Source organism: Camelus bactrianus, chromosome 32, assembly GCF_048773025.1.
Source record: "Camelus bactrianus isolate YW-2024 breed Bactrian camel chromosome 32, ASM4877302v1, whole genome shotgun sequence".
In the NCBI taxonomy this organism is placed as follows: domain Eukaryota; kingdom Metazoa; phylum Chordata; class Mammalia; order Artiodactyla; family Camelidae; genus Camelus; species Camelus bactrianus.
The window spans coordinates 24,416,694-24,441,171 of record NC_133570.1 but is presented as its reverse complement, the minus strand read 5'-3'; the positions used below and the strand labels follow the sequence as shown (position 1 = coordinate 24,441,171).

Genomic DNA, 24,478 nt, shown 5'->3' with positions numbered 1-24,478 from the left:
TATGTGCTTATGAAAGATACATCCTTTAAATATTTTGTCTTTAAATTTCTTCAGTTTTTGAGTAAGCTTTAAAATTTTTTTCAAACTGTTTCAATTTTCTCAAAAGACTTGTTAGCTGAAAACAATTGTTTCCAAAATGCTCAAAATGCTTAGTAAACAAAAAGTTGCAGAACTTCCCAAAGCCAACGAGCCTGTCAGTATAATGCACTGCATTTCACAGGGGTAAGTGGGTGAGTGACTGCAGGAAAAACCACGTCCTGATTTTGCACACCAGGGATGGAAAGGCTGGGGGGGGCTGTTTGTGTGATAGAAAAGAACAAACCCAACTCCATATTAGATCTGTTCCTTTGACTTTAACCCTGTGCTCTCTTTTCTAGGCTCAGACTTGTTAGCTCTGCACCTTTTGTGAAACAGTGTTGCCAATAGCCTGAAATACACAGGAGAGCCTATTCTCAAGGCTCTGACCTTTAGGGACATTAACACATTTCCATTCATATAAAGATAACAAGTTGCAGAATACAAAATAGCATTTCTTTTGTTGGAGGTTTACAGGGGCACCATGATCTGACCTACGTGGTCAGCTGCAAGAACACAGGATTCCAAGAACAAAGAATTCCTATGCCAAAAAGTTTGCAACAGCCAAGCAAGTAGGAAAGGAGCCTGAATTCTGACTTGGGGGAGGTGGTTCTCCAGGACTTTAGTCGGCCATCTTCTTGGTCTGCCGGCTTTCTGAATGGCTTTCTAAATAAAGTCGCTGTTCCTTGCCCCAAGACCCTGTCTCCTAATTTACTGGCTTGTTGTGCAGTGAGCAGAATGAGTTTGGACTTGGTGACATTTGCACCTTCTTTTTTTGTTTTTTTTTTTGTTTTTTTTTTTTGCCCAACTTTCTGTGGTGAGGTAACTGGATGGAGCCACAGTGGGTAGCCAGGCTTCTTTCTGGAGCTCTCTGTAAGCAAGGAGGTAGAGACTCGGTGTTTCTGGAAGATCAGGACGAGGCAGAATAAAGCCTAGACCCAGCTCAGCACCTGGCTTGAGCTAAAGAGGGGCTCAGACAGTGAGATCAGTGGCAATGTATGCTTAGATGCCCTGGCTTATTAACCTCTTTAAGATTAAGAATCTGATGAAAACCAAGGACCTTTGGAAATCTAATTAAACTCTGAACTGTCTCACCACTCCTGGCCTAATGCCTGGCAGATAGTCTGTGCTTAATTCTACAGAATCCTTGAAACCCAGAAAAATATGTACATATGTTGCCATACAAGTCTTGTGTTCTGTGTGTGTGTGAGGGGTGGCTGGCATACTCACAGGTCTGTTCCTTAAAGGGCATGCTCCACGCAGCAAGCACAGAACAGCAGGCAAAGGGTCTGGACGGCTCTCACTAACTCTAGGGCCATGTGTCCTGCAAAATCAGTGCTATCCAATTTGCAGTAAATGCTGTCATCTCTGATGCAGTTAACACTTTCTCTGGGCGTCCCTGGAGTGAAAATGCTTCTTACTGGCAGGCTCTAGGCTTAGGCTACTACTGTCAAAGGAGAAAAAGATAATGAGACAGAAAGGGAGGGAATTAATAAAAAGGGGGAGTGGTGGGGAGGAAATGAAGGTAAAGTTCATGCTGGATATCACTAAACCTGTCCTGCCTGCCTGTCAGGTCAGTGTCACCAAGATGCCATCACACAGAAGAAACGTCTGACTTCTACATGACACGTACATTTTCTCCCAATTTTAAGTCAAATTTTTTTCAATCTCAGGGCATTGGCAATTGATTTCAGATTCATATTTCTGAATATAATATCAAAACTAGCCAATATTGTCTACTGAAAAACATTACAGAAAATGAAAGAAAAATAGGACAGTTTCTAAGGGAACATGGCTATAAAATTAGTCACAGGCAACAAGCATTAACTGGTTACTGTGTGGAGGGCACTCAAGTTGGTCTGCACTGTCTTTTTTTATGATTTAAATATATATACTTCCTAATGTGGCATTAATTTCACACAAGTGGCTTTTAAGTGTAAAGCAAGAGAAAACAAGGGTAGCCAAAAAAAGCCCACCTGGGCCTCTGTTCTCTGAGCCCATGGAAGACCCCGCCGGCCCAGCCGAGCCCTGACCAGCAGGTGACAAAGGCCCCATGACCCTCAGGGAGAGCCAGGGTGTAGTCCCCACACCCTCAGGAGCCTGGTTCCCCATGCGGGGCGTGGGCCTCTCTGGGCCCCTGGCTCACTACACCAGTGAAAACCCCCTTAACCCACATTCTTTTAACTCCAACTAGGGAAGGGGGGCTCCCCCCAGCAGGCAGGCAAGGGGCAGAATCAGCCTGCGTTTGCTGCAGGGCTCCAGGAGACAGAGGCCCTGTCTTATCTTAATTTCACAACCATTCTTATGAGACAGGTACTGTCAGTCTCATTCCCATTTCACAGATGGGAAAACTGGCTCAGAGGGGGGATGTGATTTGCCCAAGGCTGCACAGCAGGTAGTGAAGCCAAGAACCATCCAGAACCTATGCTCTTAACCATTTTAATTCTGCCCATGACAAATGTGCAGACCAGTCAAATGATTACTTCCTCATATTGCCAGAATTCCCATTACCTATTAAATGCACACAAATATTTTTAACTGCCTTATTTTCAAAACCAAAAGATCTCATAGCAAACCTATTACGTGCTGAAGAACCATGCCTGTTGACATCCCTGAAGAAGTGTCTCTTGTTCCTATTTCTTTTTGGATTTGCTTTGCTTTTTCTTCAGTGACAGGATCTGATGTTTCCTCAAAATGCAACCACCTTTGATTTTTGTTTGATTCTTCAAAGCTACTTCATTGAGAAAATGCAGAAATTGTTTTATTTGGAAAATGAAGTGATGAAGTGAGAAAGAATAAAAGAAAACACAAGGTGCACAGACCTAGAATTGTCTTACAACCACACTGGAATTAGCTTAACACCAGTGATGGTTAATTCGTTACAGGATGTTTTGTGCTGATGGTTCTGATGGTGGAATTAACTCAGAAATGCTACACAGTGTCATTCTCTGAACTTAGCCCTTCTACAGCAATCTTTCTGAAACTCTTTCTTCCTTGAAGGTCACCGTGAACTAAGGGATTTATTTTCAAAAAGGACTGCTAACAAGAGAATGATCAAAATGAGCCAATTTAAATTCTGATTTTCCCCCAGGGGTTCGATTTAGGCTCTTCTGTTGGGAGGCACTCTCGGGAACCAAGTCACTGACAGCAAATGCATCAAGTCAAACAGCCACAGGGACAGAGGGTGACAGTGCATTTAGCGGAGACTAGTAGTTCTTTTTCCATAAATAAAAGGAAAAGTAGGACAATGTGTCTAGTCCTTTGGCTCGAAGAATATAATTGTCTTGACTCAGTTGGAAAAGTTCCTTCTCCTGCTGTCTCTGTAGTTCCTCCATCTTATCTTCCAAAGCTCTCAATCTTTTTTCTGAGAATGTGACTGTAATCCTCTCCCCGAGGGCCTGTGCCCCCAGCTCCACTTTCCCTCTGCTTCCTGAGCTCTTTCAAACATAGTCAGTTCTGCTTCCTTGTTCCCACCACCGTATCCTGAAGAACCCTTTTAAGGAAAAGCATTACTTCAGTATGTAGAGTTGTATATTAGATTTGAACACAGTGGGTTAGGGAAAAAAACCACAAAGAATGAAAATGACACGGTTAACAAAGTTCTACTACACAAGAAAAACCAATAAATGTTCATTAAGAGTGAGTGAGTGCAGTATCACCCAGTGCAGAAGAAATTTCATATATTTCATTATTATTTAATTTCTACATATACTTATAGACCGTACAGCCATTGTGAATATTACTGTGAAATCCAACACCTACATTCGGAAACTGAACACAGGCATCAGTTTCTGAGGGGCCCTCAGACTTCTTGGGTAGCCACTCAGCTTTCCCCGTGGGCTTGGTGAGTCCTGCTCCAGATATTCCTGAATGTTATAAACAATGGTTAAAAGCACCACAAATACAAACTACGCTGAATGTGCATTCGGCAATTATGTAACAAGAAGCACTAATACAACGGGAGCGCTAAGACAAGTGAGGATCTCACAACAGGCTGGTGCATAACAAGCGCCCTCACACAGCTGTCCCCCTGCACACAGGGCCCTGCCCACGGGACCCCTTCCTGGGACCGGCCTCTACTCCATCTGACACGGAGGCCAACTGACCCAAGGCTCATGTCCAATGACACATGGAGCTAAATACATGAGGAGAATGTGGATCTGGATAATTTCAGGTTTCATCACTTTAAATAAATTACTCTTTTAAATGTTCACAGCAATAACAAAGTATCTAAAAGAGGAATCAAAGAGCAGCTGATAGCTTTATGAAGCATTCTAGTTCAGATTAAGTGGGCTTTAAAGCACATTTTTCTATATAAAGTATATCAAGGTATAGTATCACTGGAATAATATAAATTGCATGGAAAATATAACAACTAGTTTAAGTTTGATTTTAAAAATGATAATCCTGCTCTAATACTGTGATATCATACATTACTTTAGAAAAAAATGTTATTCATGTATATTTTGGTCAAAGTTTTGTCTTTTAAGTTACCTCATAAATCCCCAAACAGCAGAAATAGTTCTAAGGCCAATAAATTATTCAGTTAATAAGACTAAAAGAAAGTTTAAGGGAAATCCTTAGAAGAGATCTGGAGGCCCGTATTCAAACCCTGCAGGTCCTGAACTGACCCCCAGTGAACGTTTCCCTGACTGCCTTTAAGGTAAATGAAGAATTAAAATTTTACATTTTTAATATAATTTCTTCAGGATGTTAACTTTTTTTTTCAAAGTTGGAGTATTTATTAGAATTTTTAAATAAAGGGAACTACAATTTTAATTGCACATCTTGGCTATGCTTTGACAAACGAGATGCCAGTAGGAGTATAGCAACAAACTCCTGTCCCAAGCCAGGGACTGATCAGTGCTGCCCCCCTCCCCACCCTCCCCCTCCTGTCTCAAGACCCTTTTCTGCTTACTTCCCAACTAAACTACACAACTGGCAAATGAAGCCAGCGTCAAATCTGTATCAAAAACCAACAAGACAGTTTGCAGTGGGCCAATGCATTACGTAGCTGTTCTAGTAAATGATTAAGCATTCTTCCATACCACTTCTCAGTGGAAGATGGACCTTCCACATCCCAGTGGGAGACAAATTTAGTATTTCTGAGAATGCTTCATGGTGCAATTACAAATACTGTACCATCACAAAGACAAGCAAATACCTGGATTTTCCTCCTGTGTACTTTTCAGGAACTTAACATGGTTACCCAGAGAGAGGAAAGGACTGTACAGGTGCACTTGGCAAGTACAGCTGGATGCTTCCGAGTACAATAACAATATCCAGTTCAGCACGGTGTAAGGCATGTATGCACAAAGAGGCCGCTGTCAGCGGTAAGTAGCATTATGGAAAAAATTCCAAACCAGCAGGACAGAAACAGAGCTCGATGCTCCAGTCTTTTAGATAATAATCCCAAGAATCCAGTTCAAATCCCTATTGTCAACACGTAGGGAGGCATTCCATTTCTATCACTGTTTCTCCAGATCTGAGCTGAGGCCATTTGCTCCTGGCTTGGTAATAAAAAAGAAAATATGTTTCTTCCTGTTTCTTTCTTGGCATGGAAACACAGCTTCGAGAAGAGAAGGCCATGAGTCCTGGGAGCACGATGAAGGTTGCTAATAAGCTCTTCCCATACCCTACATAACTAGAGTCAATGGCTGGAGAAAAGAGAGAGGACAGGGAAACTTACCTAGCCACTAGCATCAAAAACAAAAAAGTAAATTGTGAGGCTCTCCACTTGAGAAACACTCCAAATTTAAACAACAACAACAACAAAAAAAAAACCCTTGAAAAATTAAGCAGGTAAATTCCTCTTCTAAAAGTCATTTATTTACATATTATATACCCAGTATATAATGTGTAGATAAATGTGTCCTGCAGTAAAAGTGACCAACCTACTGGACTTAACACACATTATAGGACAAGTTCTTGAAAGATTTCATCTCATATTGGTATCTTTTAATAAAAACAATTAAAAATCAAAGAAAAATATCTGGCCAGGACTGGGATGAGACAAACAGGAACACTTCAGAATCCAAGGCAGAGGAAAGGCTGTTTGCCTCTTCAGAGTCTTGTAGGGGTGTGGAAAGGGAGAGACAGATGATGCACAAACGTACTTACAAATTACATACCCAAGCCCCGCCTGCTCAATCAAAAAAGAAAAAGAAAAAGAAAAAAAAAAAAGCCCCATCACGTAACACCAAACAGCAGCATTATCAATGAGCCCTTTCTCTGCTGCCCACCTTGCCTTATTTGAAAGAGGAGGCCTGTGAGGGGAAGTGAAAAGAGCAAGGCTGAGAGGGAAGCCCTGCGCTTCAGTCTAGTTTCCAATTTACGTTCCTCTTACAGGAAGTCTTCCGTCATCTGATGCCTGGCATTGAGCTCTGAGCAGAAACTGAGTATGTGGTGGCCGCAACCGGGGTGCCACTGTTGGCTGAGCAGCCTTGCCTCAACGTTTCAAGATACGACGCCGGCACGGGTCTGTGACACTGCAGCACTCTGACGGCAGCCTCTGTTTTAAACCACTCCCTCTTGCTTCCAGCGCTGAGTCTTCCCAGTCTTCCAGCACTTCCGTGACAGCGAGCACACAGACGTGCGTTCTATGCTTTCTCTCCTCATTCTCAGAACTTCCAACTAATCCTCCCAATGTCCCTTTTACTGCAGCCTCCTCACAGACTTCACGACTGCTGCCACCCTCGGCTCCTGCTCCGGCTCCGTTCCTCCTCCAGGGACAATCCATTGGTCTGGATGGCGACTACTGCTCACGAGTAGCACACCCTCCTCGCTGTCGCTGGAAGCACAGGCACGCTGCCCGCTTCTTGTAGCCGGCGCCGTCACCGGTGCGGGTCTGTTCGACTTGAGCTTCATCATCCTTCAGGCCCCGTTGGGGGTGCGGTGCGGGTGGCGGGAGTCAAAGGTGAGGAGCCCGCTCCGGACAGCCGCGCGCACGCCCCCGGCTCGACCAAGGGAAGCAGCGAGGGGGAGCCGCTTCTCCGCTGCTCGGCTCAGCCGCAGCCCGCAGCCGCCGCCTCATTCCACTCCCCCCACGCTCAGGCCCCCCGCCGCCGCCGCTGCCAGGGCTGCCACCTCCCGACTAGGATGTTAACTTCTTAAATGCAAAGTTTACTTTTTTCATTAAAAGTGATATAAATGGTTCTTAAAAATTTGGAAACTACAGAAAAGTCAAAAGAAGAACCAAGTCCCCAAAAGTACTTCACCCCAAGATTTCCTTCAAATCTTTTCCAGGTTTTCCTTATAGAGTAGTAATCACATTTAATTGGATAGTTTGATGTAGAAGATTTTCTGTAGAAACCTCTTAAAGCACTCATAAAGTATCTGTTTGAGTCATTGTAAAATCAGGCCATTAATCCCTCCAAGTCACTGGAGGCCCATTAACGTGGCCAGTGACGGGGTCAGACCTGCCAGCACTGTGATTCTCCCAGGACTCGGCGGCCAGGAGTGTGGCAGGCGGTTCTTGCTCCAGCTGCAGCCAGCCAGTGCTTTCACACCAGAATTCTCCCTTCCTGAGTTCTTCATTTTGACCTAAGTTGTTATTTCCAGTAATAGTACATGGACAGTATCTTTTCCTTTTATACAGGAAAGAAAAGTTGCTTAGATATAAAATTCAAACATGAAAACACTGCAGAACTTGAGACTTCTGAGCCCTTTTTAAAAAAAAATGACTTCAAAAAATTCAGTCAAATTATAAGGCAATCAAAATAATTCCAGAATGGAGGAACAATGGCTAATGGACTGGTGAAAAGCATTCTGGCTCTGTAATAACCAGAACCAAGATCCACTTTCAAATGCTTATGGGAATTATAGCTGCTGGAGAGAATATAATAAATATATTGATTATAAATAATACAATCATATGTAAGTATATATAATATGATATGACATATATAGTATATAAAGTAAGGTTATAAATAACATACTTATTAAAAATAAAACCAACAAAAATGGGTAGGAGTCATGCAAGTAGGGGATGTAAGAGTTTCACTACATATTTAATAGAAGGGAAAATTGATCATGTATAAAACTGGAAAAAAGAGTTAAAAATAACAATAAGGTTTTGGCAGCCTTTCAGGGGTTTTCATAATCTATGTTCTTGAAGGGACCTTTTGGGATGTGACATTTCTCAGGATGAAGTTTCTTTTTCTTCTTACAGATTTAAGTAAAATGAAACCTAATGTTTTATTTAAAAGAACTGATAAAGTGTGATCTGTTCTTATAAAATGCTTTGTCCATTTTTATTTGCCCATATGCCTGCCTGTCTCCTTCCTTCCAGCTCTCACCCCTGCTTCCTTCCATCTGCAGAAGGACACACAAATGAGAGGCATGGGGTGAGGCTCACCCACCATGGCACCAGCTTTTTCTGGCTAAATTATTGCTTCCTTTTTACTTTTCTGTATTTTTGAATTTAAATAATGAGCAACTATTCCTTTTGTGACAATAAACATACTAATCTAAAAATAAAAATACGTGTCGACAGTCAAAGAAAATTAACTTAGAATAAAAGCAAAATCACCACATGGCAGACACTGCTAGCTGACAACCTCCTCTTCCTCCACACTAAAATTTTGCCCCGGGCAGCAATGTGCCAGTTAAAAACACCCCTCTCCCTGGACTCCATGCACCTGGGATGGAGCAGGGGGCAGGGGCACAGGATCAAAGTTCTGACCAGTAAGATGAAAGCAAAAATTTCCAACACGGGGCTTCCAGGACAGCGACTACTTCTCTGATTAAGCTGCTGAGTTAACTGGTGTGCACCTTTTACCTTTCACCCTCTTCCTCCTGACAGGGCTGGAGATTGTGCAGCCGTCTTGTGACAAGGAAGACTAAAGTCAAAACTAGGGGTTTTGCAGCAGGAAAGAAGGGGGGCTCTGGTTCCTGGCACAGGTGCACCAGCTCTGATTTAACTGGCCCAGGCTCCCTGGTTACTTGAGAAAGAGAAGCCTTCGAACTGCGTCAGCCCCAGCCACGAGGGGCTGCTCCCTCGGAACCAGTGCTGACGCCAAGCACAGTCTCTGGACTTTCTGTACACTCGCCTCCGACTCAGAGGCTGCTTCTCTGACACCCAGCCTGTCACAAGTAACAACCACCCCCAAGGAATTCCAGTTCTTTGGAATAAAACTAAAATCACTCTGGGCAATTTTCCAACAAAAAGACAGATTTTTTTTAAAAAATCCTATTTAACAGAGACTCTAATGAGAAAAAGTAGATCAGTACAAAAACAGAAAATCATAGTTTGCCATTGTACTTAAATAAATATGAATTTTAGAGATGTGTTTTTGTTTTGGCAGTCGCAAACACTATGAAATTTTGAAATCAGGGAAAATGCTCATAAAAATATTGTTGCCTTCACCTACCAACCTCTATGCCATACCCCTCATTTCCATTGACTGTGACCTGACATCTGGCTTCACTCTTAGTAATTTCTAACTGCGCACCAGAGACCCTTCAACTCCCTCCCTGTGCGCGTCTCTCCGCCCCAGCTGCTCTCTCCCACTGGCTTTCCAGGTCTTTTTCTGTCACTAGTAATGCAACCGTGCCTGTATCTCAGTCTTAGGCATTTACTCGCTGGCAGTCCTACCCCCCCACCAGGTGTGCCCTCTGGCACCTGGATGCCCACAGCGCTCGGGCCCCTGGGACTCACTCTGTTGATCCTGCGTTTCTCACACTGTCCACACCCCCGCTGTGTCTTCTTCCTTCATGACTCCACTTACGTCCCAGACACATGGGCATCTCCTTCCTGCTCCTCTCTCAGTCCGCTGCACTCATTGGGCAAAAACCACTCCTCTTGGTAAATCCAACTACACAACTACCAACACCTGCAGGTCATGCGGGAGAAAGTGGCTGTGTGCGCGCGCACACACACCCCCCTCCTGTCTGCCTGGTCCCAGCTCACATTCACAGTCACCAACTTAGACTTCCTGCTGCTGGGAGCCCAGCCCTCCAGGAGAGCTCCCCTACACCGGCTCTCCTCCAGGACCCCGGCCCCATCCTCACTGCCGCCTCATCACTGCACATTTTACTTCTCAGAGGAAGTGGAGGCAACTGGAGGAAATCACCCCCATCTCTCACCACTTCTGCCCCTACCAGTACCCACACCCACCTCTCCCCTCCTCCTTTCTGCTTTCCCACAGGTGAACTGTCCATGTTCCCACCTGAAGCCAACCCTCCCACTGTGCCCTGGACCCCATTACAGCCCCTCCACCCGAGGACTCTGCTCTACGACTCCCCTCATCATGCACTTCTTCCCGGCTACTGCATCTTTCCAAAAAGCACATTCTATTCTTCATTCATACCATGATTTCTCTTATTAAATTCAAAACAAGGCAAAACAAAAGGCTTCCCTGACTCCACCCTCCTGCCAGATACTGCCCCCCCCCCAAGTTTTACACCCTTTCCTCCAGGGGGTCTATACCTTGAAGTAGCCAATTCCACTTCTCCTGTTCCCAGTCTGCCTTTCACAGCCACCTGCCCACGGAAACTGCTTGTCCAATGCTGACGGCCTCCTTCCTGCTAAACTCCAAGGTCAGCTGTCAGTCCTCATTTCTGTCTCTCAGCAGCAGCGGACACAGCACATCAACTCTCTATATACTCTCCCCACGTGGCTTCAGGAGTGCACATGCTCAGGTTGCCTCAACCTTGCTCTGTCCTTGCAGGTTACCCATCTCCCTCCTGACCTCTTTAGGTCAGCACGCCCCGGGCTCAGGCCTTGGTTTGCCTTTTCTCTCCAGATATGCTCCCTTGATAATCTTTGTCAAGTCTAGGAGAATATTATGTGTAATGAAGTCAGTCAGATGGAGAAAGACAAAACTATATATCACATGGGGAATCTCAAAAATAATACAAATGGACATATATGAAAACAGAAAGACAGACAGAAAAGAAACTTGTGGTTAACAAGGGGAGGTGGGGGGAAGGAGAAATCAAGGGTATGTGATTAATGGACACAAACTACTGTACATAAAACAGTTCAGCAACAAGGATTTACTGTACAGCACAGGGAACTCTACCCAATGACTTGTAATAACCTATAACAGAATATAATCTGCAAAAAAACTGATTCACTTTGCTGTACTCCTGAAACTAACACAATACTGTAAATCCATTATACTTCGATTAACAAAAAACCCACGGCTTCAAAAATATTCATTTTTAACAACACTTGATACCTACAGTCCACACCTCCCTCTCAACTTCAGACTCCTCCATCTAACCGCCTCCTTGCCATCTCCACTGGCACACAGAACAGGCATCTCAAAGTTAGCATCTCAGCAGCTCAACTCCTGGTCCTCCCTCCACCCCCAAGCCCACTCTGCCTCCCCCTCCATCCCAGCTGGAGAGGAACCGCATTCTTCCAGCTGCTCAAGCCGCAAACCCTGCCATCATCCATGACGCCTCTCTCACAACCCCGAACCAATCTTTTAGACTTTTGGCTCTATCTCCTAAATACATCCCCATCCAACTGCTTCTCATTACCACCACTGCCACCACCCTGGATAGAGCCCCATCACTCCCAGCCCAGATTCCTCAAATCCCCTTCTAACTGGTCTCTGTGCTTCTTCCTGTGCCCCTGTGGTGTGGGTCTATATTTGAATGCATTCAGCCAATGGCATCAGCCTGAGGAATCTGTCTAAAGATACATCAGGTGAAGTCACTCCCATGCTCACAACTTCGCAGGCGCTCACCTTTCCACACTAAGTGAAAGCCCAAGGCTGCTTAATGCCCTAGAAAAGCCGACCGTGCCTGTCCCTGTGATGCCCGACCTCACCTCCCCCACCCCTCTCTGCCCACTCTGCCCCAGCCATGTGGGCTTCTATGCTGATCCCCGAAATGCCAGGCATTCCTCCCTCTTCAAGACTTTTGCATTGACTGCTTCATTTTTCTGGAATATGCTTCCCCCACACATCCACACAGCCAATTCCAATTCCTCCTACAAGTCTGCATTCAAAAGGCTCTCTCACCAAGGCCAACTCTATCTTATTTCAAATGGTGACCTGCTGGACTCCACCACTGACACTCTTGCTCTGCTTTCTATTTCCCCTTAACATGTAACATTATTTACTCATTTGTATGCTCATTGTTAAGTGTCTGTCCCTCTTCATCAGATGACAGCTCCATGAGATGGGGGACGGGAGGTGGTGCTGCCTTGCTTATCAATGTACCTGGAGGGCATCCAACAGTGCCTAGACCCAGGTCAGTGCCTAAAAACACTTGTTATATGAATGAATTTGGATAAAGTAAACTTCAGAAATGTTGGGGGTTAGTTTGTCTAAAATAAATATAATAAAGTAATATTAAAAACAGAACTTCATTCTCTTGCTCTCAAAGGTACAGACAGGATGAATACTTCTAAAACATTAATGAAAAACTTTCACACTCCTCTTGATGATTCTAAAATTTGGGAAATGTTCAGAGTGTTTTTCTTAACATTAGCACTAGATCCAGTAGAGGGTTAGTTATTAACAACAATGAACAGATGACAGCACCACAAGCAGGTGCTCCACAGAAAAGGAAGAGAAAGTAAGAGAACACAAGGTGCCTGTTAGGGGAAGGGATCTGAGGTCCCCACGTTAGGGACAGGAGGAATGGATGCTGCATTAAGCAACAGAATCTGATTCCTCTGTGCACAGAACAGCCACCGCTCTGGCTGCTCTCCTGCACACGGACAGAGACGAGCCTTACATCTGACATGCACAGGCTGCTGCAGCAGACGCACAGCCACACAGACAGAAGAGAAGAGACTTCAATGCTGAAAGAATTTTAATACAGTCCAAGTGGTCCTGGGATGGATCACTGCAGGGAAAAGCAGGGGAGGCACTTAAGGCTGGAAGTGAGTTTCCCAGTGAGGCTAGCTCTCCCATCACAGCAGGCAGCAGGGATGGGCTCAGTTGTCTATTTGGCTGAACCACAAAGGAAAGCATGAATCACTTCTGGCTCTACTGCTCTCTCGGCCCCGCCGGAGTCTAAAGGCAGCAGAGACACTGGTCTGACTTGAGAGTTTCTATTCCTATTAATAGTGGCATGGGCTGCTACTTGGGAAACCACCCTTTCTTCCCACCAAGATGGATGACTCCACCAGGAAATAACTAACAGAGGTGCTTTATAAATCCATGCAGGTGACTGATACAACATCCGGACTCTCCAACACTAGACTGAACTCACAACCAGATATTTCTCTCTGTATCCACCTTCATTTGTACATTGCATTCTGAATTATAGCTCTTTTCTGGCAAACATTTTGGATATTACAAAGCCAACCAGATGAGGAGGGGTTTGGCTCTCCTATTTTATATTCACCTCCCATACTTTCTGGGTCTCATTCAGGAAAACCTAGAATTAATGATGACAAACCCCTGAACTGAAGTGAACTGAATCTGTCTTTCAGAGATGGAATGTAGCATCATAAGATTAATTTTTTTTCTATGAATAAGGAAAGTTCTCAGAAGGAGAGAAGGAAACAGGGAAAGTAGAGAATAAGGAAAATGAAATAATACATTATGTGTACAGAATTTTATTATGAAAAGTGTGTATAATTACCTTTTTTCCTGGCTTGATTTGAGGCAGGGATGGACCTCAAGTATTTGCTTTTCATAATGTCCTTTGAAGTTTTCTTTCCAAGAGTAGAAAATGTCTTGAATGGTGAACTGGGATTGCCTTAGTCTGAGCTCCTCACTGATGCATATAATCCACTCTGGGGTTTTCTCTAAATAAAGGAGGGGCACTTCTGGCCTTCCTGTGTGGTAGCTGTGTACCAACCAGCCCCTGCTTCTCCAGAACTCATCTGAGATCTAAGAGTCTGTGCACAAGTACAAATTCTTCAGTACTTAAACATCAGTGACAGTTGTAAATATGATTTAACAGATGGCAAAACCATAGTGCTTACTGAAGAACAGTTTGTAGAAGGTGAGCCACAACGTTCAAGTTCTCCAAGCCTAATTCATCAGAATTTTAGTACTCTGAAACACATCTTCAAAGTCAGAACCAAAAATAGCAAAATAATAAAACAAAATAGGCTTGCCAGAAAGCAAGACATGTAATTACAAGTGTGAACATGGAGAAGAGTGGGGAAGAACATAGTTGAAATGACTTAAAGTTTTATCTTTTTTCTCCAGATTTCTCATGGTAAAAACTGCTTAGCACCCTGCCTTATTCCACAAGGAACTGGAAATAGTTTATGGTTAGTTTATGGTAAACACATAAGTCAAAACCATAAAATAAAAATGGAATACTGTGGTCATGAGTCTATAAAACAGAATAAATCAAGAACACAGTAACAAGGAACAGAGATGTATAAGTCTCTCAACAGTCGCTAACAGCATTTATATGAAATGCCAACTTACCCCCTTTTGCAAAACACAGACTACTGATAAGACTGAATAAAAAGCACCAGAATAAGCGATTTTCTTATGCTACTCAAATTCTGGACTATGTTTGTTTAAAAAATTTAAAGTGTAAAAATGGCTTCTAAAAGAAAGCCAATGCTATAGTGGCATTTTAAAATCTGGGGACAACAGGGTGCTGTAACAGCTACTGCTCACAGATGCCCAGGATCCACGTGGAGGTTACTCTGTAATCAGTCCCACTGGCTCATGAAGTACATACCTGTCAGCAGTATTTATGTAACTTCATTGATCACTATGTCCAATCAATATAAACTATAAACACTTACCTTATGTATTTTTGTCATCCTGAGGTAATAATCAAGGACCAACAGGTATTTTTTTCTTCAAAACATCAAGGTATATTTTATCTATTTGTTCTTCCACAGTATTTACTCTTGGACAGTTATTTTCTGTACCTTCATTTGGTGACTTTTGTAAAACTATATGCTCCTCATTTTTGTCCAAAAATTGGTTCATATTTTGTTTCTTGAGACATAACATTTGGATTCATCTTAAGAGGTAAAGTGTTAACAAATTCAGTTGCTTTATTCTCAGCCAGTTTCTTGTAGCTATAAAACAAAACAGGACTCAGAGAATGAACCCTATATGACTCCTCAAATATTAGTTTTATTTATATATGTTTACACATGATATACATGGAAACATTTATATTATTAACATATAATACTATTAAATATATTTAATACTGTAACTCTCAAATTAGGTCACTAATGTTAAATATATTACTTACAATTCTGGAGTATATTCACATGGTGTCACATAATTGTTTTAAATTTCAGATAATAATTTTAATACAGTATAATGTAAGGGATTTCATGGTTTACTCAAAGAACTACTTCAAAGGAAAGCCAAACCAAACAAGACTGAGATTGCTCTTGTTTAAGAAAAATAAAAAATGAATTTCTAAATGGCCCTTTTGTAATATATCTTTTATCCATATTATAAAGTCAACATACATTTGAGGCAGGAAAAACATTTCATACATTTCCAGTAGAAACTAAAGAAGCAACCATAATTTATATCGATGAAGCATAAAATATAAATATTAAAATGCATGAATTTCATCACAGTATAGGAAAATCTTAAAACAAAATCACTAGGATTTTTAAATGAAATCATTTCTGTGGCTTAAAACACTTAAATGCAATGTAACATTTCAGAACATTGCATTTTTAAAATATGAGAAATATCCTTTAAGGAGATCTTATAAATATGGATGAACATCAGCATATTATGGGAGCTCCAAAAATACAGATATTGTCATTTTCAAATTACCTTAATTATGGTCAATGAGGTGACTTAATTTTGTAATTTATAAAATAAGATTAAAGAAAAGTTTAAGAGGCTACCAATTCATATAAGGTAGATTGGCTTCTCAATAATTGCTAGAAATAACTGTGAGAAGTAGCTGGAATCATCAGAAAACCTAAGCGCCCTCCCTCCTTCGTGGTGGCAGAACCCGGCTGGCCGCTCACTAACTGCTCCCCATGCGAGCCCTGCACCAGCTGAACCGCACTCCGCTCCACCTCCAGTCTACATGGGACCAGCACCAGTTCTGGCCTTTAGAATGTGAGGCGACAGGGACCAGAAGCTAAAATACGTGTCATGGGCTTAGTGGTCGGGTTCTGGGTGGCAAGGAAACTGACACTAGAGGCTGGAGAGGGGGAAAACTCACATTTTATGAAAAGTGACAAAACATTTGCTAAGCTGTCACCCACAGTGGTTAATAAGACCGACGACTAGCTTCTGAGTCTGGGGTCCTCAGCAGAGTCTGAGAACGGCAGGAGAGGACAGGAAGTGTTTAAGTACCAGCTACTACTGGCTACTGATAACAAGATACTACGTGAAAAAGATGAGCTCAAGACAGAATGGGCTGGTCTTTAAAGAAGGAATCCAAGGGAACAGCGTCTAGAAACTCAGGGCCTCTTAGGCTCACTCTCTGTGTCTGGACTCAAACAATTAAGATTCAGCACTGAAAAATGCTATGAAAAAGCAAGATTTCATGAGAATTCTTGGTTGAAGAGTGACTCAGTCCCTTGGCAATGCCAATATCACATTAGAGGTGTCATCTTCAAACTTAAGATTATTGTCCCTCATAATAACCAGACAGCTGCAATTAAACTGAGAAAAACAACAACAACAACAACGATCAACAAAAACTAATTTTCTTTAAATGTAGTTACTAGCACATGGGACTGACTGGAACCAAATAGGTCAGAAGCCTTAAAAACTTTCTGAAGGAGCTATAATGACAAAGATGACAAAGAAACCACAACTCTACTTACAAAAAAAAAAAAAAAAAAAAGGCTAGATACTTGTCTGGCAGCCTTACAACCACCTACCTGCAGGCAGAAAGCGGGTGGAGAAAAGAGTGTATCCTCAATGATGGGCGTCCCCTCCCCTGTTACCCACTTCAGTTGAAGCCAGTGGTGAAGAAACACAAGACCACTGGAACCAGGAGCTACACGGAACAATATATTTATAAAGTAGTTCCTCCTTAAGAGCAGAATAATGGCCTAATTAAGGGAAATGCCCACCTTGAAGGTAGGGGGTCTTCATAAGGCCTTTCAGTGGATCTCAAAGCTGCACTGCTGATTGCTGTAGCTTCCTCACTCTTCTCCTTCCTGAATAGGAATAGGCTTAGTCTCACCATCACATTGGGGTGGGGAAGGGAGGATGAAACTTGCCTTTTAATTCACTGATTAGTAGACAATGAGGAGCTGCCCTGAAACCTGACAAAGAGAACGTGCTTCACCTGGAAACCCTGGCCTTCCAGGTGGATACCGTTCTGAATGGGACCCTGGGCTGTTTGCTTTGGGGAAGGGCTGAGTAGGTCTTTGCTCACGGAAGAGCAGAATGGATATTTGGCTGTTAGAAGGGAAGTTTCTGGTGGAGACTGGCTAGATGCCTACCAAACACATTTATGTTTCTTTCTGGGCACATGAGCAAACCACACTTCCTAGCCCTTTTGGACCTAGTTTAGCTGGATGTGCTGGTTCTTACCAACACAACGTGAGCTGAAGGGAGGTAACACTCCTGTGATTAGGCAGTTAAAAGGAAACATGCTAACCATCTATTTCCTTTCCTTATTGACTGATGAGGCCAGGAGGACCTCAAAACCATGTGTTGATGACAGAAAGCCACCTGGGTCCCTAAATGACTATGTGGAGCAGAGTCCCACCCCCAACTCCACTGAGACACTTGGAATTATGATGTGAGCAAGACATAAATAATTGATGATGTTAAACTACTAAAATTTTAAGGATTATTTGTTACAGCAGCTAGGATTAATTATCCTATGGTTTACTAAAGAGTTTTTGGATATGTGTACTCAACTTCCTACTACTGACATTCCTATAATTATTGTTATGCCTTTAATGTAAGTATACTTGTTTTCAGCTTTTAAACACAAATGTAAACACCTCTATTTAGAATTCACATTAGTAAAATGGTGTCAGTTATGCCAACAAAGACACAAGATGTGTAGAAAAATCCCTTCAGTGACACAAGTGTAGCCCCAAACAGCAGTGATAGGGGAGCCCAGTCAGCCCCATAAAAACACTAACTAGCACCACAGATCAGGGGAGGAATGCTAGACTTAGCGGTCAAGTAGACAGGGTTTAGGATAAGCCACAGCACATCCCTTTCTCTCAACTAACACGCTCAGTACAAACAAGGTCAGGAAATCACTGTACGTGGATTTCATGATGAGCACAGGGTTCAAGGAGGGGCTCAAAAACTTGTCTGTTGAAAACACAAATGAACAAATAGTACAAGAATGGATGACAGGCTTTTCACAGAAATATTTCACAGAGATGAAAGACCTGGCAATCCAAGAGCATCGCTGAGCTATGTCTATGTGATCGTGGGCAATTTATTTAAATTAATAAATAAATAATAAATAAATAAATAAATAAAGCCTAGGTTTCTTATCTATGGAATATATATACCTCATGGGGCTGCTGTAAGAGTAAATTAAATCTAATATGTAAAGAACCTAGCACAGTATCAAGCCCACAGTAAGCGAGGGGTAAAAGTGTTAGCTGTCATCATCTGGTTCTTGTGACAGCCCCGCCACCAAGTTGGTTCACCTCAGTCTCATCACTTGAATGATGGGGATAAAGATGCCTGACCTACTTATTGTGTGGCTCTCATGAGATAATGGATGTGACATTTGTCTTATGACAAGGTTACTGTGACATGGTACCCTGTGCTGGTGAATGACAGCAAGGCCCCACAAGCTTCCATTAATAGCTACTGGAGCTGGAACATTTTCACAAAGCCTGTTTATCCTGTGACCAAAGAACTCACCCTAGGAGATGACGGCTGCTCTGTGACTAAGTGCAAAACTAACTGGCTTAAAAAGAAGCAAATGGATGACTCATATACAGAATAAAATCCGTGTTCTCTCTCACCATTTGAATCAACTGTCCCTGAGCTATTAAAGCTGATGAGATTTTATTTTTTCAGTGAAAAGTTTTAAGATTACCTACCTAATGGTACTAACATTTTTACTAGCATCTATTTTTTAAAAAAAATTTTAGCACTAGAAGAATTTTAATAAAGTAATTGATAAAGACTAATATTAAGGGAAGAGAGGAGTGTCTCACAGGTAGACTCATACTAGCTACCCGTTAATCATTCACTAGGGATGGCTACACAGAACAAATGATGCCAAAAGTTTCCAGTGACAAAACAATAAAGAAATAAACAAACACCCTGCACAATCCATTCCAAAAAACTCTTACCTGACAGGTTGTAAATCAAAACCACCAACCCCAAAGGAATCTATTCTGATAGGTCATCAGCTCCTCTACTGTTGGCAGATCTAAGAGGGGAGAAAAGTTAAAATAGCAACCAAAAATGTTATGTAAATTGCTTAATTTAATATCTAATACCACCAAAATTACACTGTCTCTGATTGACACAGTTAATAAAATGGCATATAAAATAATCCCATGGTAAACCTGCTTGTACAAGAAAATCTTAGGTATTTATATTTGAATTATATATCTATATATTTTCTCTCCCTCCCCCTTACACATATCAAATATATGAGTATGGGTGTACATACACACACACACACATACACGCTAAATATGTATTTAGTTGATCCCAAATACCATTCTCTATTTAAAAAATAACTTTAGCATATGTTCATGGAAAAGCATAAATAACGTGAAAATACTTAAGTGATTTCTTAACTTGGGAAGATATATTATAGGAGGAACTGAAATTTTACCCTATGTTTAGCTCTAGCTTTATAGTTAAACCAATGATTCCCAGATTCCATTTAAGCAAACTCTATAAATTCAGAGAGAGAAACAATCACTACAGTAAATTGTATTTAAATTACACCACACTGGAAACTGTTTAGAGAGGGTCTCAAAGGAAGAAGTTTTTACAACATTCCATGGTAGAGATGTTTTTAGAGGACCCTTCATCTTCTTGAGGATGCTTTTTCACCGAGCTCTCCGTATTTCCCCCTGCATCACTCTCAGATCCTTGTTCATCTGCATCTTCCCAAGAAATGCCTACATGACAATACGTCTGATGTAGAGCTTCAATTTCACTGCTGCTCTGTCCATAAGAAACATCTGTTGAAATAAATGAAATCTCTAGCATGACCACACAAATACACAAAAATATAAAACACTAATGTCATCCCTTAATCTACCAGAAATGGTGGACAAGGCTGTGGGACAGTATGATGTGATAAAGACAGGGTGAAATATAAACCTTGCTAGTACGTGGCACAGCCCACGAGCATGAAATCACGGCGGGTTCAGTAACCCCTGTCGGCAGGTGGAGATGTGTCCTGATGTGGCCATTGTAAAATCTCACTCCACTAGTTACTGTCTCTTCCTACCATCTGTAACCAATCTCTGCGCTGGATAAAACTACTCCTAAATTTCTCAAACTGACACAATTTTGCAAGAATTCTTTCTTTCCTCTGCCTCTCTTTCTCTCTCTCTTTGCCTCCTGATGCCACCAAGCATCTCATCTTCTGTGTTTCTTCCACTGAAATTCAATCCTCCAACTTTGCCATCCAATATGTGTTCCAATATCCTGTGTTAAAGCTGCTGTAACAAAAAAATAATTTCCTAGTGGCCAAATCCAACCTTTCAATTTCTTCAACTGTTGTAATTTTTTTCACCCTGTGAGACATCTGACACAGCTCTTTCCCTGGGAACTGTTTCTTGCATACAGCACCTTCCTCTCCCCACCACTCTGATGGATACTTCTCCATCTTTTATGGTACATTGCTCATCTCAGGACTCCATCTTTAGCCCTCTTTTTTAAAAGCTCTCTTTTTAGGGAAGAGGACTGGATAATTTCATCAAGAATCTTCACTTAATTATTACCCATATGCATGTGACTTACAAATCTATGTCTTTTGTCCTTAATTCTTTTCTGAATATTAAATTTCCAAATAAACATTCAGACCATTCTATAAGTAAATCACATCTAACACAACCTCAAATGAATTAATTATATTCCCCAACAAAGCCAGTTCTACTCCCAGGATCTGCTGTTTTAGCCGCGGCATGATTACTCACCCAGTCATCCACAAGAGAAAACCTGAAGTCACTGTTCACTCTTCCATCCCTGTTAAACTCCTCCTCTTCCCACCAAGAAACAAACTCTGGAAAAAAGAATTCAAAGGACCTAATGATGATAATGATCTAAGATTTTGATGTCTTTCCTTAACTCATTTTGTACCTTTCATTACTAACAGTGAAATTTTGGAAGTTAGAGAAAAGAATAAAAGTGTCATAGAAGAGTGGAAAAAAAGAAGAGAAGCAGAGTGAGCAGTCTCCTTTTCTCCTGATAACCATGACTAAATAATTAATACCTAAAAATAAAACAGTATATACAGCCTCCTCTTCCTCTACACAATCTGTGAGTTGCATAGTATAAAATTCTGAGGGACTATTTTCAACTCTAAACTTAAGATGTAGCCAACTCCTACATGTGACTGTGTAAGAATGCCTTACAATGGGCTATCTTTCCATCTAATGCTTCAGGTTGTAACAGAGGAGAACAAACCTGACCCCACATTGGATCTGTTCCTTTAGTTTTAACCACTGCGCCCTGTTTTCCAGGCTTGGTCTTGCCAGCTCTGTGCCTTTTGTGAAACAATGTTGCCTTTAGCCTGAAATGGACAGGAGGGCCTATTCTTGGGGCTCTGACCTTTAAGGTTGTCAGCACCTCTGCACTTATGCAGAGATGGCAAGTTGCAAAATAGAGAATAACCTTTGTATTGTTGGAGGTTTACAGTGACACCATGGCCTGACCCACATGGATGGCTGCAAGAACAAAGAATTCCTACAGCAAGAAGTTTGCAACAACCAACCACACCCCCTTCCCTGTGGGTTTTTTTTCCCCCTTATAAAAGGAGTCTGTATCCTGACTGGAGAAGGATGGTTCTCCAAGATATTAGTTGGCCTTCCTCTCAGTCTGTGGGCTTTCCGAATAAAATCACTTTTCCTTGTCCCAACACCTTGTCTCCTGATTTACTGGCCTGTTTTGTGGCAAGCAGAATGAATTTGGACTCAGTAACAAGGTCACCACTGTTACTTGAAGCATGCCCAAAAAGGAATAGAGTTGCTTAAATAAACTAAAAACAAAAAAGTAGGGTATATCATCAGAGCAGAGTCTCTAAGTGGCAGGGATATTCAGTAGGACTTTAGGGAAAAGATCTTGCCTGCCCCCTAAATGGTTGATCAGACTCAGAGTAGCCTGACTGAAGGATAGAATTGATTTTATGAACAAGAGAAAAAGGCACAATATATTTTTTCTCCTCTACAGAAATACCAGGGGGTGTAAGTATCGCTTAGTATGCACAAAATAAATGATCCCAATGGTAACTAGCACAGCAGTACTGAGCACTCCACCTAATTTAACAGGTGAGAGGTGTCAGAAAGAAGGGGTTCTGCCGTAAAGCAACAGCAGAGCAAACATGCAGAAAAGCAAATGACCTAAAAGTCAGAAATTAGAAATGGAAGGCAGAGAGGCATCAGGGGCTGCTCAGACAACGGAGCAGGAGGAAGGTATGTTTCTCCTAATTTGAGTCATTAACCAAATGGATATTAAAAATAACCCCAGGGTCATGTATGTTAACTCTATCCATGTATTTTCTAGAGAGAAAAGTAAAGGGCTGACTTTTACATTAGAAGGGCCTTTTACATTAGAAAAAGAAGATACTGTGTAATTAATTATTTTGTATATTATTACAGGTCAAAAGCTTCCTATTTTTTTCCCACTTACAAGTTGAGAAGTGTCAAATTCTATTGTGCAGTGACAAGGGTCCCAATGTGTAGAGTACTGTCACATTCAGTGACTGCGCCAGTCACATGGCCACAGCACAAAACAGCACCTGCCTGTGAGACAGATGAAAACAAGCAAAAGGCTAGATCTGGCCCTTATTTTATAGTCATCAACTTTTTAAAGACAATAAAGCATAAAGAATTTCATGAGTAATATTAATAAAAAAAGATAATCTTTGACAACATATCACCTAAACCAAGCCTGCTTAATCCCAGAAAACAAATAGTTTAAAAAAAAAAAAAACCCACTGATCTTTTCAGGTTTTAAACTAAATTCATATGCTGATCTGAAGATTTTTCAAGTGTATTTTTGAAATACTAGGTAAATTTAACAGGTCACAGCCAACAAGAATTTATATGTATGCCTTCATGTTCTTTCACATAATCTGTACTATTAATAGAGGTTGATGCACATAATGAGAACCACACAGCTGGCACTGCTTGTTGAATCTCAGCAACATACTAGGCTGAATGTTATCTCAGCTGATCATCACATGGGCTCATTTTAGAGAAGAGGAAACAGGCTTAGAGGCATTAATTGTCCAATGTCACCCAGCTGCCAACTGGCAAGGCTGGGAATATAAATCCAAAGCTGGGAATATAAATCCAAGGCCACAAGACAATAAACTCATACTCTACACTCTTCTAGTAAGTGACTCATCAAATTATTTCAGAATCAAGAACATTTAAGAAATAAGATTTTAAAAATTAGCATTATATAACTTCCCAGATCATCTTAATAGACTTTTTCTTTCAGTAAACCATTTTTTTGACTCTTTTAAAAATTGAAGTATAGTCATTTTACAATGTTGTTTCAATTTCTGGTCTACAGTATGTTTTGGTCACACACATACATACATATATTCATTTTCATATTCTCTTTCATTATAGGTTACTACAAGATATTGAATATTGTTCCATGTGCTATACAGTAAAAATTGGTTGTTTATCTATTTTATACATAGTAGTTAGTATCTGCAAATCTTGAACTCCCAAATTCAGTAATAGCATTTTTATTTCTGAGTTTTTCTTATAATCTATAGCTGTGGTTTTCATATTGAGTTTAACAAAATGATAGTTTTCAGAGAAAATCATGGGGTCCACAGATGTTTGACTGGAATTTCACTTTAAAACATAAAAACTGCAATAGAAATTAATCTACACACTCAGATGTGCCTTTTATGTAACTAATATTTTGAAGACCACCAGCATAGTAACTTGGCCGCCAGCTTTGTTTTCACGCACATCACAGAATCAAATTCCTCTGGCCATCCTGTGTGTCCCATAATGGGTCACTGACTAGAAAATCTGTAGCTCTATGTTGGTCTTTTACAAGAACTCATATCTACTCACTGAGAACAGTGCAAGTGGCCTGACTGTCACAGCACATACATGACATGTACTTAACCAGCAGTGAGACTGAGGAGCACTTGCCCAGCACACGCTTTCATCATGGCAGAATATTCAATTGGATGATAACAAGTAAAGGAGTGACATGTCTTGATGGAAAATTTCCGCTGTAATTTATTAAATTTTATACTTACATTTTAAAATGGAAGTGGATAAATCAAGATGGTGATTCTTGGGATGGCAGTGACTGGAAATAAGAGATCTGAGTGGACTTTGTGGTTTTGATCATGTTTTGTTTTTATGATC

At 41.4% G+C, this 24,478-nt stretch overlaps 1 pseudogene; it reads right to left on the bottom strand.

The window, feature by feature from the left end:
• Positions 1-1,304: 1,304 nt before the first annotated feature.
• LOC123616134 (diphosphoinositol polyphosphate phosphohydrolase 1-like) lies at positions 1,305-6,945 on the bottom strand (annotated as a pseudogene).
• Positions 6,946-24,478: the final 17,533 nt, after the last annotated feature.